We start from the raw sequence: 14,910 nt of genomic DNA on the forward strand, positions 1-14,910 counted from the left end.
ACGCTTTCCGGTCTCTCACTATCTTCTTAACATCACATAGCTTCATCTGCAATGCCTCGAGAATGCCATCTAACCATCGCGTTCGCTGCCTACCCCTTCTCCGGCGACCCTCAACCTTTCCCAACATCAAATCTTTCTCCAGCGACTCCTCTCTTCTCATCAGATGACCAAAGTAGCTGAGCTTTAACTTTAGAATTTGACCCTCCAATGAGCAGTCAGGGTTTATGGTCGACAATATCGACTGATTTGATCTTCTGGCAGTCCAAGGAACTCGTAAGAGTTCCTTGGACTGCCGGAAATCCGGACTTGCCGTGGGACTGCAGTGATCTCTGAGAAGTGAACTTCATCAGTGACAGTGAACCTTTACGTCTTTCGACACGCTGGCTTAAAGCGTTTCGCACTTGAAACAAGGCATTTTCTGAGTTTTCGCGTGTGCAGGACACGACTCGTTTTCAGTTTTGAACCCCGTGAAACACGGTAACTCGAACCACCTTTGCAGGCTGAAGTGTTCGAAACTATTTTGCCCCAGAGGGAGCGCAGCGGGGTAACGCCCATTAATTAAGTGGTCACGTTGCGGATAACCGAATTGAGAGAAAGTGTGAGGAGGAAAGGGAGGACAGCAAATGAAGCCTACACCTCTGTCTGAACATATGCTGCGAGATTTACAACAAGCGTCTCTAAACCAGCAATTTTCTTTGATATTATCTTTAATAATTGCCAGTGAAATAAAATGAGGGAAAGAACAATTGTTATCTTGCGAACTTGGATTAGTGTTGAGTATGGATATCATTCAAATTTCAATTACCGCCTACTAGATGTAGATTATTTTTCTTTTGTGAGGGCAGCATGAACGGAAGGTTTTGGAAGATGGTAACGTCTCATGTAATGCTACACATTTTATTATTAGTTCAGTTCCTTCTGACACTGGGCGAAAGGTTTTCTCTGAGTGAAACTGAGTTAGTCATATTCAGCATTAGGCGGTTACTCCGTACGCACAAACCGTCTTTTTTACATTTTGCTACCCATCATTCTCGGAAACGCCTTTCTTACTTCAAAATTCCCTTGATAACTTGAGCCGTCCCCCATTTGTCTTTTTGCAACCTGATATGGAGCTACTTGGTGTATTTTCCTTCTTTCCATTCCGAGTAATGTTAACTCGAATTTGTCTCTGATGGACGTTGCTTCTTCCTCTCTGGTAACGTTCGTCTATGATTTCGGGTTACCGCTGTGGGCTTTCATCAATAGAATTAAAAGCTTGATTCGCTAGCATTCAATTCACCGGGGAGGGAGAGGGGGGGTGCGCAGCGGGGTTTACGGAGATTCTTCCAAGCGCACGCCTCTACCAACAACGTGTGCAAAAATATTACACTTCCTCGTTCTTGATTCTATACATTGCCAATTGGGGGGTCTTGGCATGCTGGCATTGCTTTCCTAAACATATATGCTGCCTTATAGTGCCCCGCATGCTATCATCCGTACTGACACTTTCAAATGCGGGAACTCTGAACTAGCAAACAGAAAAGGCATCAGCTCAACGATATTTTTACTGCGTCAAATTCAAACGGTGGTGCTAAAATTGTGCTACCGCCGCTAACATTTGAGAAATTGATGACGTACGTGGTTTGCTAAAATTGATTTTTGTCCTTTTTGTGCAGCTAGTTGGAGGTTTGTAAAGTACAATACGAATTCACTGAGTCCTCTCTAGGGCCTAAGCATGTTGACACCTGTTTTTATCGCACAAATATCTTTACTAAACATTTCAGGAAATTAGAAGGTGAGGTACTGCTAGACATTAAAAATCGCACAATTTACGCGCGATATTGCTTCACAAAGCTTTCCCCGCATGCAACTATATATTTCGACAAGAATATGCTCGCTACTGAGAACATCAAAATAGGAAATCCTTTATATCATCTTGCTTTGTTATTAATTAAACGGCATGGAGACAATGATTGGAACATTTGCCACGCTACCTTTTAACGGCTTAATTGGGTTTTTCTTACTCTGCTGCTCGTTAATTACCTTCACATTTCCTCCTAGGCTTCGTCTTAAATTTTTGACAAGGTCCTTCAGTCATGTGCTGGAAATACTCCGCTGATAGTAAGCTTAGCGCACTTATTTCGAGCGATGACCGGAAAAGATGTTGTTGACAGGTTTCCATAGAATTTCACATTTAGTTCTTCTCAATCTAGCCTTCAGAATACTCCTTATTTACAGCAAAAACTTTATTACGATGCGATCTGTTATTATTGCTAGCTGAAGTTATAACTGCTCGCATATAGTGTATGCTCCTCATTTATTGACAGTACGTACAGTTTTTAGAGAACTGCATTGTTAAAACATTCAACGCATTTGATGCTTTAATTAGAATTGAATAAAAGAAACTCTTGCATTACCAAAAGTGCCGTTTTTGTAGTGAATATTTTATCTTGAGCAGAGTGAACGTATGCAAAGCGTAGCTAAAACAGAGACCAACACCGGGGCTTCCTGCCTCCCATCAAGGGTAGTCATGCTGAATTTCCGGCAGCGCTCTCTACAGCGCGTGACAGTTGGTAATGGGGGTATGTAACCTGAGACACGATATCTTGCGTAGTTCCTCTTATTGTATGTGCTGAAGCGTTGAAGGGGAGAAATATCAAGCCGAATTTATTTCCCATCTCTGTAGAATCATGTTGAAAATATGAGATGTAGAAGAGAAGGAGTGCTCCTGCAATACATGGTCCTTCCAGTACTCCGTGAGGGATTCTGTGTGTTGTATATAGTCGTTTTAGTGCTAAAATGATATCGGTGCTGAAGGACAGCAAGGGACTGACTTAATTCTGACCACCTGGGAATATTTAACGTGCTCTAACATCGCAATGCACGAGGGCGCCTTGATGTTCGCCGCTGTCGAAACGCGGCCACCGCGGCCGGGATCAAATCGGCATCCTTATACTCAACAGCCGAGCGCATTAGCAGTGTAGCCACTCTTGAGGTTTCGCTGCGAGACGTGAACGAAATGTTCAGCGCAATAGGGTGCGCGCCTAACGCGTTTAAACATAGGTGTGCAAAGCGCTTCGTTTTACTCAGTTCCGCTACTCTCTCCTCGGAACAGCATGCCTTCCTGCTTAGGTGACATATTCTAGAAATTCACCGCTGCTGAGTGTTTGGCACTTTTCGTTCATATGAATAATAAGGTGTTGTTCAAGCGGAACTCTATGTCTCGCTGCTGAAATTGGTTTTACGGTGAATGCTGTTAGTGATATTGCGACGTGCCTAGCGCCGTGAGACTGCCGTGCTTGGTGCCGACGACGACGAAGTGGTTGTTGGCCCGAGAGGCGCGCTGGTGCTAGATGCTGTCATCGGAACTAGAAGCCGGACTTATTCTCGGGTCCTCGTCTACGTGTACCTTCACGGCTCCCTGTGGCTTGCGTCGTGACACTGGTGGAGGTGCCATCGATGATCCCTTCTCTTGCGGACGACCCGACGCGGCCGCCTCTCGTGACCACTCCTGTTCATCGTACAAGCCGGCGGCTCAGATGCTTGCCACCTGAGGCCTTCCCTCTTGATGAAGAGACCCTAGCTATGGAAACGACACCACCCACCCGTACCACGACTACTATCCGGGGGGGGGGGGGGGGGGGGGGCAAATTCGATCTGGCGACCTGCACGAGGTCCCCCCTGCCAGCTGGATGGGCCGAAGCGGTTAAGGCTGCTAGGCTTTGTCCAGTTGCAGCGGCCAGCGGTCAGTATGGGGGCAGCCGGAACCCATACTGAGGGGTTGCGAACCCCGGGGAGGTTTGGCAGCATATTCCCTGCGGCATTGTGACCGTGCCGCGCCCACGTAGCCCGATGCCTAACACGGGGGCAAGTCTGAAGGGGTTCGGGCTGGGCACGTGGAATCCGGTTAAAAGCAGAACAAAATTCCCAATGTACGGGGCGGTCGGTAGGCCGAGGGAAAGCCCTGTCCGCCGCCTAGGGAACGGTGGCGTAGCTGCACAGTACTAAAGGAAATGCAGTTAGCTGACTCCGTATGTTGGATAAAAAGTACCCCTCGGTGCGAGAGAGCGCATCTCCCAGGCGCAGACGCGTTGGTTTCCGCTGCCGGGGAGAGCGGGTCCTCTTGGGGCCGCGGCTGGGGAGAACCAAATCCAGGTTCTGGGGAACTTGCCTTTAGGCTCGAAAAGGCGAAAAAGACAGTGTCAAAGTAGCCTACATGATCTCTAGTAAGCCAGAAACTTGGGAAAAGATCAGTGGTCGCACAAGGTGCTAAAGCACATGTGTCCCTCACTGTCAGTATCTTCAACGAACACGCAGAACTACTCAGGGGAGTCAGACCCCCCAATGATATGAGTCAGTTGGCTGGCCGCGGGAAAGCCCAGCCGGCTGTTAAGGGAACAATGGCTCAGCCGCGTAGTACGCGAGGAACCGCGGCTGACTGGTTCATATTGTCAAGACTCAAGTCAAAGGGAGCCGTGAAGGTACACGTAGCCGAGGACCTGAGAATAAGGTCGGCTTGTAGTTCCGATCACAGAGTCCAGCACCAGCGCGCCGCTCGTGCCAACAACCGCTTCGTCATCGTCGGCACCAAGCACGGCTGTCGCGCGGCGCTAGGCACGTGGCATTATTCCCCCCCGTGAAAGAAAACATTGTCCCGATGACAAGGTGAGAGGAGAACAAAAATTAGGCGTGAGGTGAACTGTACAATAACGCAAGGTTTCACTTTCAGGAAGCACTCAGTCACGCGAAAAGTACGGCTTTAAGCGCACCACATGCACAATTTCAGGCCGCTGGCATCGAACACTGACGGTCACAGTTCCATCTGGAATAACTTCGTAATTAACGCTGTTTAAGTGGCGCAGGACTTAATATGGTCCAAAATAGCGGTGGAGTAGTTTCTTGCTCAAGCCTTTGTGGCGCACGGGGGTCCACAACCACACTTGGTCCCCTGGTTCGTAGTGGACTTCCCTGTGTCGAAGGTTATAGTGTCGAGCGTTGGTGGCATGCTGCTCCTTGATGTGCAAGAGTGCCAGCTGACGGGCTTGCTCGACCTGTTCTGCGAAATGGGCGGCATCGGGTTCGACCGCTTCTTCCCCGCATAGGAGCAACGCGTCTAACATCGTGCGGGCCTCTCTGCCATGTACGAGACGGAATGGCGTAAACTTCGTGGTTTCCTGCAGCGCTGTATTGTAGGCGAAGGTGACATACGCCAGGATTTCGTCTCACATTTTATGTTCAACGTCGATGTACATTGAGATCATGTCCGCCAAAGTTTTGTTTAGTCGTTCCGTTAATCCATTTGTCTGAGGGTGATACGCTGTTGTTGTGCGATGCTCGGTATGGCTGAGAGTTAAGGTGTCCCGCTGTAGCCGAGCTGTAAACGCCTTTCCTCGGTCAGTAACGATTGTCGACGGTGCACCGTGTCTGAGCACAATGTCGTTCATAAAGAATCGAGCAACTTCGCTGGCAGTACCTCGGGCAAGGGCCTTCGTTTCAGCGTAGAGTGTTAAGTAGTCTGTGGCGACTACGATCCACTTGTGTCCGTTCGAGGATAAAGGAAATGAGCCTAAAAGGTCCATGCCCACTTGCTCGAAGGGTGTGAGGGGTGGTTCAATAGATTGTAACATACCGGATGGCTTGAGCGTGGGTTTTTTTCGCCGCAGGCATTGTCGACAAGTCTGTACGTAACGTCTAACGCTGGGAGAAAGATGTGGCCAGTAATAGTTCTGCCGGACTCGGTTTAGGGTTCGTGTAAAGCCAAGATTCCCTGAAGTTGGTTCGTCGTGGCAAGCCAGGAGGATTTCGTGCCTTAGATCAGCCGTTATGACTAGCAGGTATGTTTTTGCACTCGACGTAGAATTCTTCTTATAAAGCACCCCATTGCGGAGGCAATACGACGACAACCCCCGAGCAAGATACCGGAGTATTGTAGGATGCCCACCTTCAAGGTGGTCAATAATCAGTCGCAGCTCGTCGTCGGCACGCTGTTTGGAAACGAGATCGGACGTAGTGACTGCTCGGAGGAAGCTATCGTCGTCGGTGGCATCTAATGAAGGAGGGCCGACGGGCGCGCGGGACAGGCTATCGGCATCGGTGTACTTCCGGCCAGACTTATAGATAACATCGAAATCGAACTCCCGCAGGCGCAATGCCCAACGTGCTAAGCGGCCACAAGGATCCGTTAAGTTTTTAAGCCAACACAACGAGTGATGGTCAGTGATGACATGAAACGGTCGGCCATAAAGGTACGTGCGGAACTTGGCAGCGGCCCATACTACTGCCAAACATTCTTTTTCAGTGGTGGAATAGTTACACTCAGCACGGGAAAGTGCACGGCTGGAGTAGGCAATTACTTTCTCGACCCCGTCTTGGTGCTGAACTAGAACGGCGCCAAGGTCGACGCTGCTCGCATCCGTGTGTAACTCTGCGGTGGCATCATCGAGGAAATGTGCCAGGATCGGGGGTGACTGGAGCCGGCGTCCTAACTTGTCGAAAGCCATCTGCTGCTCGGCGCCCCAGAAAAATGATGCGTCATCTCGAGTCAGGAGAGTCAGAGGGCTGGCCATCTGTGCAAAGTTTTTGATAAAGCGACGATAATAGGAGCACAGCCCCCAAAACCGTCGGACTGCTTTTTTGTGGGCGGGGACGGGAAAGGCAGCAACGGCAGCAAGTTTCTCAGGGTCTGCTCGGATGCCATAAGCACTCACGATGTGCTCAAGAAACTTCAATTCGGTGAACCCGAAGTGGCACTTTTGAGGCTTGAGAGAAAGGTTGGCAGACTGGACAGCTTCGAAAACAGTTCTCAGGCGGCGCAGATGTTCCGTGAACGTCGATGAAAACATTATCACGTCGTCGAGATAAACAAGGCATGTCTGCCACTTAAGACCTGTGAGCACAGTGTCCATCATTCGCTGCAAGGTGGCAGGAGCACAGCAGAGCCCGAATGGGAGGACGCGGAATTCATAGAGCCCATCTGGTGTTACGAAGGCAGTTTTTCACGGTCCCTCTCATCAACTTCAATTTGCCAATAACCACTCCTGAGGTCAATGGAGAAGAAGTACTTGGCTCGGCGAAGTCGGTCGAGAGAGTCGTCAATCCGTGGCAGCGGATAGACGTCCTTCTTTGTCATGCTGTTAAGTTTCCGATAGTCAACGCAGAAACGAAGTGTTCCGTCTTTCTTTTTAACGAGGACTACAGGCGACGACCATGGGCTGCTTGAATGTTGAATGACGCCATCGGCGAGCTTCTCCTTGACTTGCTGTTGGATAGCGTCTCTCTCCCGAGGAGACACACGATAGGGCTGCTGATGGATGGGTCGAGTGCCTTCATGCGTGATAATCCGGTGTTTAATGACCGACGTTTGCTGCACTAGATGAAGCCGTGAAGCACACACGAAACTCCAGCAATAGATCTTGGAGGTGCCTCTTTTCAACGGAGGAAAGGCTAGAATTGATGTCGACAGCGTGTACGTCATCATCCGGTTCAGTGCTAGGCGTAGCTTCCTCTGAAGCAAAACATTCGGCGAATTCGTGCAGATGGTCGACGTAAGCAATGACAGTTCCACGGAACAGATGTCGATGTTCATTGGAGAAATTGGTGACAAGCACCTCCGTCTCTCTTCCACGAAGGAAACAAAGACCTCTTGCCACAGAAACTCCCAAGGCGAGTGAGAGGGAGACATTAGGCTCAACAACCCGGAGGCCGTGATGTGGCTCGTCAAAGGTAATTCTGGCGAGGATGCTGGCGCGTGGTGGCACTGTGAGGCTATCATCGGCGACTCACAGCGTGGAGTGGGACCCACGGTACTCATGCTTTTCAGTGGCCAGTTTGGCGGAAAACGTCACCAAGCGGTTCGGGAGATCTGTAGTGGCACCGTGCTCAAGAAGGAAGTCGATGCCAAGAATAATATCACGAGTGCATTCGCGTAGAACAAGAAAAGTCACAGCAAATGGGCAGCCTCGCACCGTAAACCGGGCTGTACACATACCCAGTGGTGCAACCACATGTCCGCCTGCCGTCCGTATGTCTCGTCCGTTCCATGGCGTCATCACCTTTTTCAGTGTCCTTGTAAGCTGCCCGCTAAGGGTAGAATAATCGGCTACCGTATCAACTAAAGCGCTGACCTCCGTGTCGACGATAACAGGGATGTCCAGGGAGACCCGGCCAAGACCAGGGCCTGTCGACGTCGGTTCGGAGTGAAGTGAGCGGTGTGGCGGCGGAAGCTGGACGGCAGTTGGGTGGTGGGCTTCGTGACAATTCAATGTCGACGGCAGGTCGGAGTGAAGCAAGCGGTGCGGCGGCGAAAGCTGGGCGGCAGTTGTGTGGTCTGCGTCGGGGCGATTTAGGCGACACGGCGGTGATAACTGGTCGGCGATGCGGACGACGTCGGGGCGATCTGGTCTGTGCTGCGAAAACTGGACAGGAATTCGGCGGTCGATGTCGGGGCGAATCGAGCGGTGCGGCGGTGGAAGCTTCGCGGCGTATCGGTGTGTGGCGGCCTCGCCCCCAAATGTCGCCGGAGCTAGTTTTCCCGAAGAGGGCTCGAGGAACCATGGTGTCCAGTGCTATACCGTGGCCCAGAGGGCGACGAGCGACAAGGAGAATGTGGCAGACTGCGCTGGCGGGTGACGTACTCCTCGATGTCCTGAGGCCTCTGACCAGGCCGTGGACGAGGGCTGTCGGGGAAAAATCCTCTAAGGCCCATCTGACGATAAGGGCACTGCCGGTAGAGGGGACCTGCCTCGCCACAGTGGTAGCAGAGAGGACGGTTATCTGGAGCGCGCCAGAGATCAGTCTTCCGGGGCGCCTGGCGCCGATCTGCACAAAGGGGCAGTGGTTCCGCAGCGTGCACAGCGACTTGAGGTGGTGTGTAAGGCGAAGGGGTAGGTAGCAGGGCTGGGCGGCGTATGACATCAGCATAAGTCATCCGCTGGGTGAGGCCCCGGGTGGTGGTGGAACGACTGCACTTATCGATGGCGTGAGTGCGTTCTGGACCTCCTCACGAATGACGCTGGCCAGAGAAGCCGCGCCAGGAGTAAATGTCTCATGAAGTTGCTGGAGCTCCTCGCGAACCACGGTGCGAATGAGGTCGCGAAGGAAGCTCATGTCTGCCCCGGGATTGTAGTCGGTTGGGTCAGACGGCGGTAGTGTGGAGATGGAATTCAGCGGCAGAGCGTACTGGCTGCATCGCTGCTGTAGCAGTTTCTCCATGATCACAGCTTCAGCCAGAAACGCCTCGACGGTGGTGGGCGGGTTCCGCACGAGGCCGGAAAAAAGCTGGTCTTTGACGCCGTGCATCAGGTGCCGCACCTTCTCCTCACTCATAGACGGGTCGGTGCGATGACAAAAGCGCATGACGTCTTCAACGTACATTGCGACCCCTTCGTTCTGATGCTGATCTCGAGAGGTCAGGGCACGCTCGGCGTTCTCTCGGCGGTCACTGCTCGCGTACGTACCGAGGAGCTGGCCTCGGAAGGCCGGACACGTAGAGAATGTGGCCTCGCGGTTCTCGAACCATGTCCGAGCAGCGTCTTCAAGGCTGAAGTAGACGTTCCGCATTTTCGCAGAGTCGGCCCAGCCGTTAAACGTCGCGACCCTTTCGTAGTGGGCTAGCCAGTCCTCGGCGTCTTCAAACTGCTCACCGTGAAATGGTTAGGGGTACGTGGGGTCTGAAGGATGAGACAGGACGAAGGGGTGGAAGGGACAGTCATGGTACGGGTGGGCGGTGTCGTTGCCACAGCTAGGGCCTCTTCGTCAAGAGGGAAGGCCTCGGGGGGCAAGCCTCGGAGCCGTCGGCTGGCACGATGAACAGGAGTGGTCACGAGAGGCGGCCGCGTAGGGTCGTCTGCAGGAGAAGGGATCATCGATGTCACCTCCACCAGTGTCACGACTCAAGTCACAGGGAGCCGTGAAGGTACACGTAGCCGAGGACCCGAGAATAAGGTCGGCTTGTAGTTCCAAGCACAGAGTCCAGCACCAGCGCGCCACTCGTGCCAACAACCGCTTCGTCGTCGTCGGCACCAAGCACGGCTGTCGCGCGGCGCTAGGCACGTGGCAATATGCTTACAAGCAAGGGGAAGGAAAGACCCCTCGTGAGGAATCGAGTCAGTATGTCTGACCGAGGGAAAGCTCAGCCGGCCATCAAGGGAACAATGGCACTGCTCGCGTAGTACGAGAGGAACCGCGGCTCGCTGACTTGCACCTCCTCCAGGGGGCAAACCCTCGCAGAACCGAGGTTGGTAGAGCTGGCCAGGGAAAGCCCAGCCGCCCACCTAAATGTGGCTTTGCACGCGCAGTACGCAAGGAACCGCGGCTTGCTAACTAAGGTCTCAGGCGGGGGGTTCGAGACCCCTTGGTCTTGGGCGGTAGTGCTGGCCGAGGGAAAGCCCAACCCGCTGCCAAGGGCCCGGTGGTGCTGCTCGTGAAGTACTAAGGGAACCGCGGCTCGCTGACTCAGGGCCAAAAAAAAGGGAGTGGAGACCCCTTAGTGCCGTACCTCTGTAGGTGCGCGCACGAGTATCTTTGCGGACATAATCAGACCAGTGAACCTGGATGAGGCCAGGTATCCCAGCCTGGCGAAGTAGCCGTGAAACATACTATGTTGGAGAAAAATCGGCGAAAGGAAACCACTGAGTGATACAACAGGGTCACTCTGGGCACCTCTTCTTATTACCTTGGAGTAGGGCTGAAAGAATCATAGTACGGCGAAAGGCGCCCCTCCAGTAGCCCTAGTACAGTCGGGGCGAGGGAGCCTGACTTGGGGGACAGGGAACCCCAATTTGGCCCAGCAGCCTGTCTCATGCGGCGGAGACCCGGCGAACGTGATGTGGATGTGAATGCGCTTGAAGGCCGAGGGCCGTGCATTGGCTAAAGCGAGTGCTCGCCCTCAACTGAGGCCAAGGAATTGGAGCTCGAATCGAATCAGGATCATTTGAGAAAATCCCTAAGCTGCCCCGATCCCTCCCACAATCCCATACCCCTTTCCTAATATTCCGTTTCCCTTTCCCTTGTCCCATCCCTTTCCTCTACTTCCCAGGGGAGATCACGGGGGATCTCCCCGGGCCCGCTCTCCAGGCTGCGGGTCGCTGCGTAGAGATTCCCGCATTTTTTTTGGAATCTTCGGGTTCTTTCGCCTACGGGTGCAAACGCAGACCAAACTTGTCCTTCGGGACCAATTCTTTTATATTCGATTGGATTGAGCCTGTTATGGAGTGGCACGGGCAGAGGCATATTATTTTATTCTCTTTTTGGCTGCCTCACCATATTATATGTCCCTTCTATCCAAGCCCGTTATACTTTGTGGCACGGGTAGAGGCTCTTTATTTTTCTTTCCTTTTGCATGCCTCGGCATAATATATGTCCCTTCTATCCCTTAGCCCGTTATACTTTGTGGCACGGGCAGAGGCTCTTTATTTTTCTTTCCTTTTGCATGCCTCAGCATAATACATGCCCCTTCTATCCTTTCGTCTTGTCTCATTCTTCAGACACCACGTACCCCTAAGCCATTTCACGATGAGGAGTTCGAAGATGCCGAGGACTGGCTAGCTCACTATGAAAAAGTCGCGACGTTAAATGGCTGGGACGAAGCTGCGAAAATACGGAAAGTCTATTTCAGCCTTGAAGACGCTGTCGGACATGATTCGAGAACCGCAAGACCACATTCTCTACGTGGCCGCGGCCTTCCGAAGCTAGCTCCTCGGTACGTACGCCAACAGTGACCGCCGAGAGAACGCCGAGCGGGCCTTGACCTCTCGACTTCAGCGTCCGAACGAAGGGTTCGCAATGTACGTTGAAGGCGTCATGGGTCTCTGCCATCGCGCCGACCCATCCATGAGTGAGGAGAAGAAGGTGGGGCACATGATGCATGGAGTTAAAGACCAGCTTTTTTCCGGCCTCGTGCGGAACCCGCCTACCACCGTCGCGGCGTTTCTGGCTGAAGCTGTGATTATCGAGAAATTGCTACAGCAGAGATGCAGCCAGTACGCTCGGCCACTGAATTCCATCTCCACGCTACCGCCGACTGACCGCACCGACTACAATCACGGGGCAGATCTGAGCTCCCTTCGCGACCTCATTCGCACCGTGGTTCGCGAGGAGCTCCAGCAACTTCATGGGACATTTACTCCTGGCGCGGCTTCTCTGGCCAGCGTCATTCGTGAGGAGGTCCAGAACGCACTCACGCCACCGATAAGTGCAGTCGTTCCACCGCCACCCCCGGGCCTCACCTAGCCGATGACTTATGCTGATGTCACACGTCGTCCAGCCCTGCTTCCTACCCCTTCGCCTTACTCGCCACCTCAGGTCTCTGTGCACGCTACGGAACCGCTGCCCCTCTGGGCAGATCGGCGCCAGGCGCCCCGGTAGACTGATCTCTGGCGCCCTCTGGGTACGGGCAAGGGCCTTCGTTTCGCTGAAACGAAGGCCCTTGCCCGAGGTACTGCAAGCGAAGTTGCTCGATTCTTTATGAACGACATTGTGCTCAACACGTTGCACCGTCGACCACCATTAATGACCGAGGAAAGGCCTTTACAGTTCAGCTACTGCGGGGCACATTAACTCTCAGCCATACCGAGCATCGCACAACAACAGCGTATCACCCTCAGACAAATGGCCTAACGGAACGACTCAACAACACTTGGGCGGACATGATCTCAATGTACATCGACGTTGAATATAAAATGTGGGACGAGATCCTGCCGTATGTCACCTTCGCCTACAGTACGGCGCCGCAGGAAACCACGAAGTTTACGCCGTTCCATCTCGTATATGGCAGGGAGGCCCGCACGATGTTGGACGCGGTGCTCCCGTGCCAGGATGAAGCGGTCGAACCCGATGCCGCCAATTGCGCAGAACAGGCCGAGCAAGCCCGTCAGCTGGCACTCTTGCACATCAATCAGCAGCATGCCACCGGCGCTCGACACTATAACCTTCGGCACACGGAAGTTCACTGTGAACCAGGGGACCAAGTGTGGGTGTGGACCCCCGTGCGCCACAAAGGCTTGTGCGAAAAACTGCTCCACCGGTATTTCGGACCCTATAAAGTCCCGCGCCGCTTAAACAGTGTTAATTACGAAGTCATTCCAGATGGAATCTTCAGTGTTCGGCGTCAGCGGCCTGAAATTGTGCATGTGGTGCGTTTAAAGCCGTACTTTTCGCGTGACTGAGCGCTTCCTGCAAGTGAGACCTTCAGTTATTGTACAGTTCACCTCACATCTATTTTTTTTCTCCTCTCACCTTGTCATCGGGACGATGTTTTTCTTTCACACGGGGGGGGGGGGGGGATAATGCCGCGTGCCTAGCGCCGCGCGACTGCCGTGCTTGGGGCCGACGACGATGAAGAGGTTGTTGGCTCGAGAGGCGCCCTGGTGCTAGACTGTGTTCGGAACTAGAAGCCGGCCTTATTCTCGGGTCCTCGTCTTCGTGAACCTTCACGGCTCCCTGTTTCTTGAGTCGTGACAATATTAAGGCGATAAAGAACTACTACGAGTGCGGCTTTCATTGTCACTAACCAAATGGTTTGCTTTCATTCATTGTCATTTATTTGCTCCTATACCATGCGAACGACCTTAACTATATTTCCCGCAATAAGCACTTTGAATAACAACTGTGGAGCTGTTCTCCTGGTGGCCATGCTGATCTCCTCAGCTCCCCTGACATTATGCCGGTATCTGCTGCGCTTCCATTCCTTTGCAATCCATTCCATTAATTTCTGCCTGCCATCAATTACCTTGCCTTCGCATTACACGCTCTGCCATTGCCCATGTCTCGTTTTTCTTGTTCTTGTCCTTTGTTAGAGTATCGCCTTTTGTTAGTATCTGTAATATACTTGAGGGCCCGGACCCCGACGCTTATATTTTTGGAAAAGTTCTTTATCACCCGGACCTTTCACAGAATAAATGCTTGGAAAACAAATTTTTTGAACTGCCTTTTAACACGATAGCCTGGCATCAGTGCTTTCTAAAGCGTAAATTATAACGGTGCTGGAACATAAACCTTAGAAAGAATCTTTCTCGATACACCACGATCAATTTTTCGCTTTCGCACATTCTAAATCACAATTCTGGAGAAAATAAACTATTCACATTATACTTACTGGAAAGTAAAGCAAGGGACGCAAAAGTTCTTCCATCGAGCATCGTGTAAAGAGGCATTCGAGTTTTCTGACTACAGAAGTAAGTTAAATAAGCAGTTTTAGTAGTCATATAAACTGATGCACTTTATCAAATAAATTGTACACTATAAAAGAAAAAGAAAACAGATGTTCGCCGTGGGAGGGGGACCATATGACATTTGTTCAGATGTTGCCGTTCTGCCGGGGTACAGACATTTATTCAAAAAAAGGTGTCTTTGTGTCTCGACTGACAGGCAGGATGGCTTCATGCTCCGCGCGTGAAAACCTGAGTGAAAAACAAGTGGTAGCAAAGCGTGCTTTGGCGTGAAGAAAAGAAAAAGAACAAAGTGACGCTATTCTCAACTATGGGGAATTATGCATCATTCTCAGACGAAGCTCGAGCGTAGATAACGTGGGCGGTCCTTACCTTGAGATGAAAATAAACTAGATATATAAAAATCCCTTAGTGAAGCCCATACAATGTACTGTTTTGTGCGCGGGTAGTTTCGGGTATGATTCGGGATGTTCATTTTCTTCTTTATTGTTTCACTACGGCCAGACAGCGGAATTTCATTTCAGTAGCTCATACAACCTCTAACCTTCAAGCGTTTATTAAAATAACCGTCGGAGAATGACTGGTCGCTGATGCCGATCATCGACAAAGTGCACATAAACAATTGTCAAAAGTGTTTTTCACTTATTATCGCTAGTGACAATTTTCTTGCTAGCAGTCTGAGCGATTTTTAAAGAGCAAAAGCACATGCCGCCAGTATTTCACTACTATAGTAATCATTTAAATCAAAATCAAACAAGAGCGCGTG

Source organism: Amblyomma maculatum, chromosome 3 (genome assembly GCF_055883805.1).
Source record: "Amblyomma maculatum isolate TAMU_Amacu chromosome 3, ASM5588380v1, whole genome shotgun sequence".
Classification (NCBI taxonomy): Eukaryota; Metazoa; Arthropoda; class Arachnida; order Ixodida; family Ixodidae; genus Amblyomma; species Amblyomma maculatum.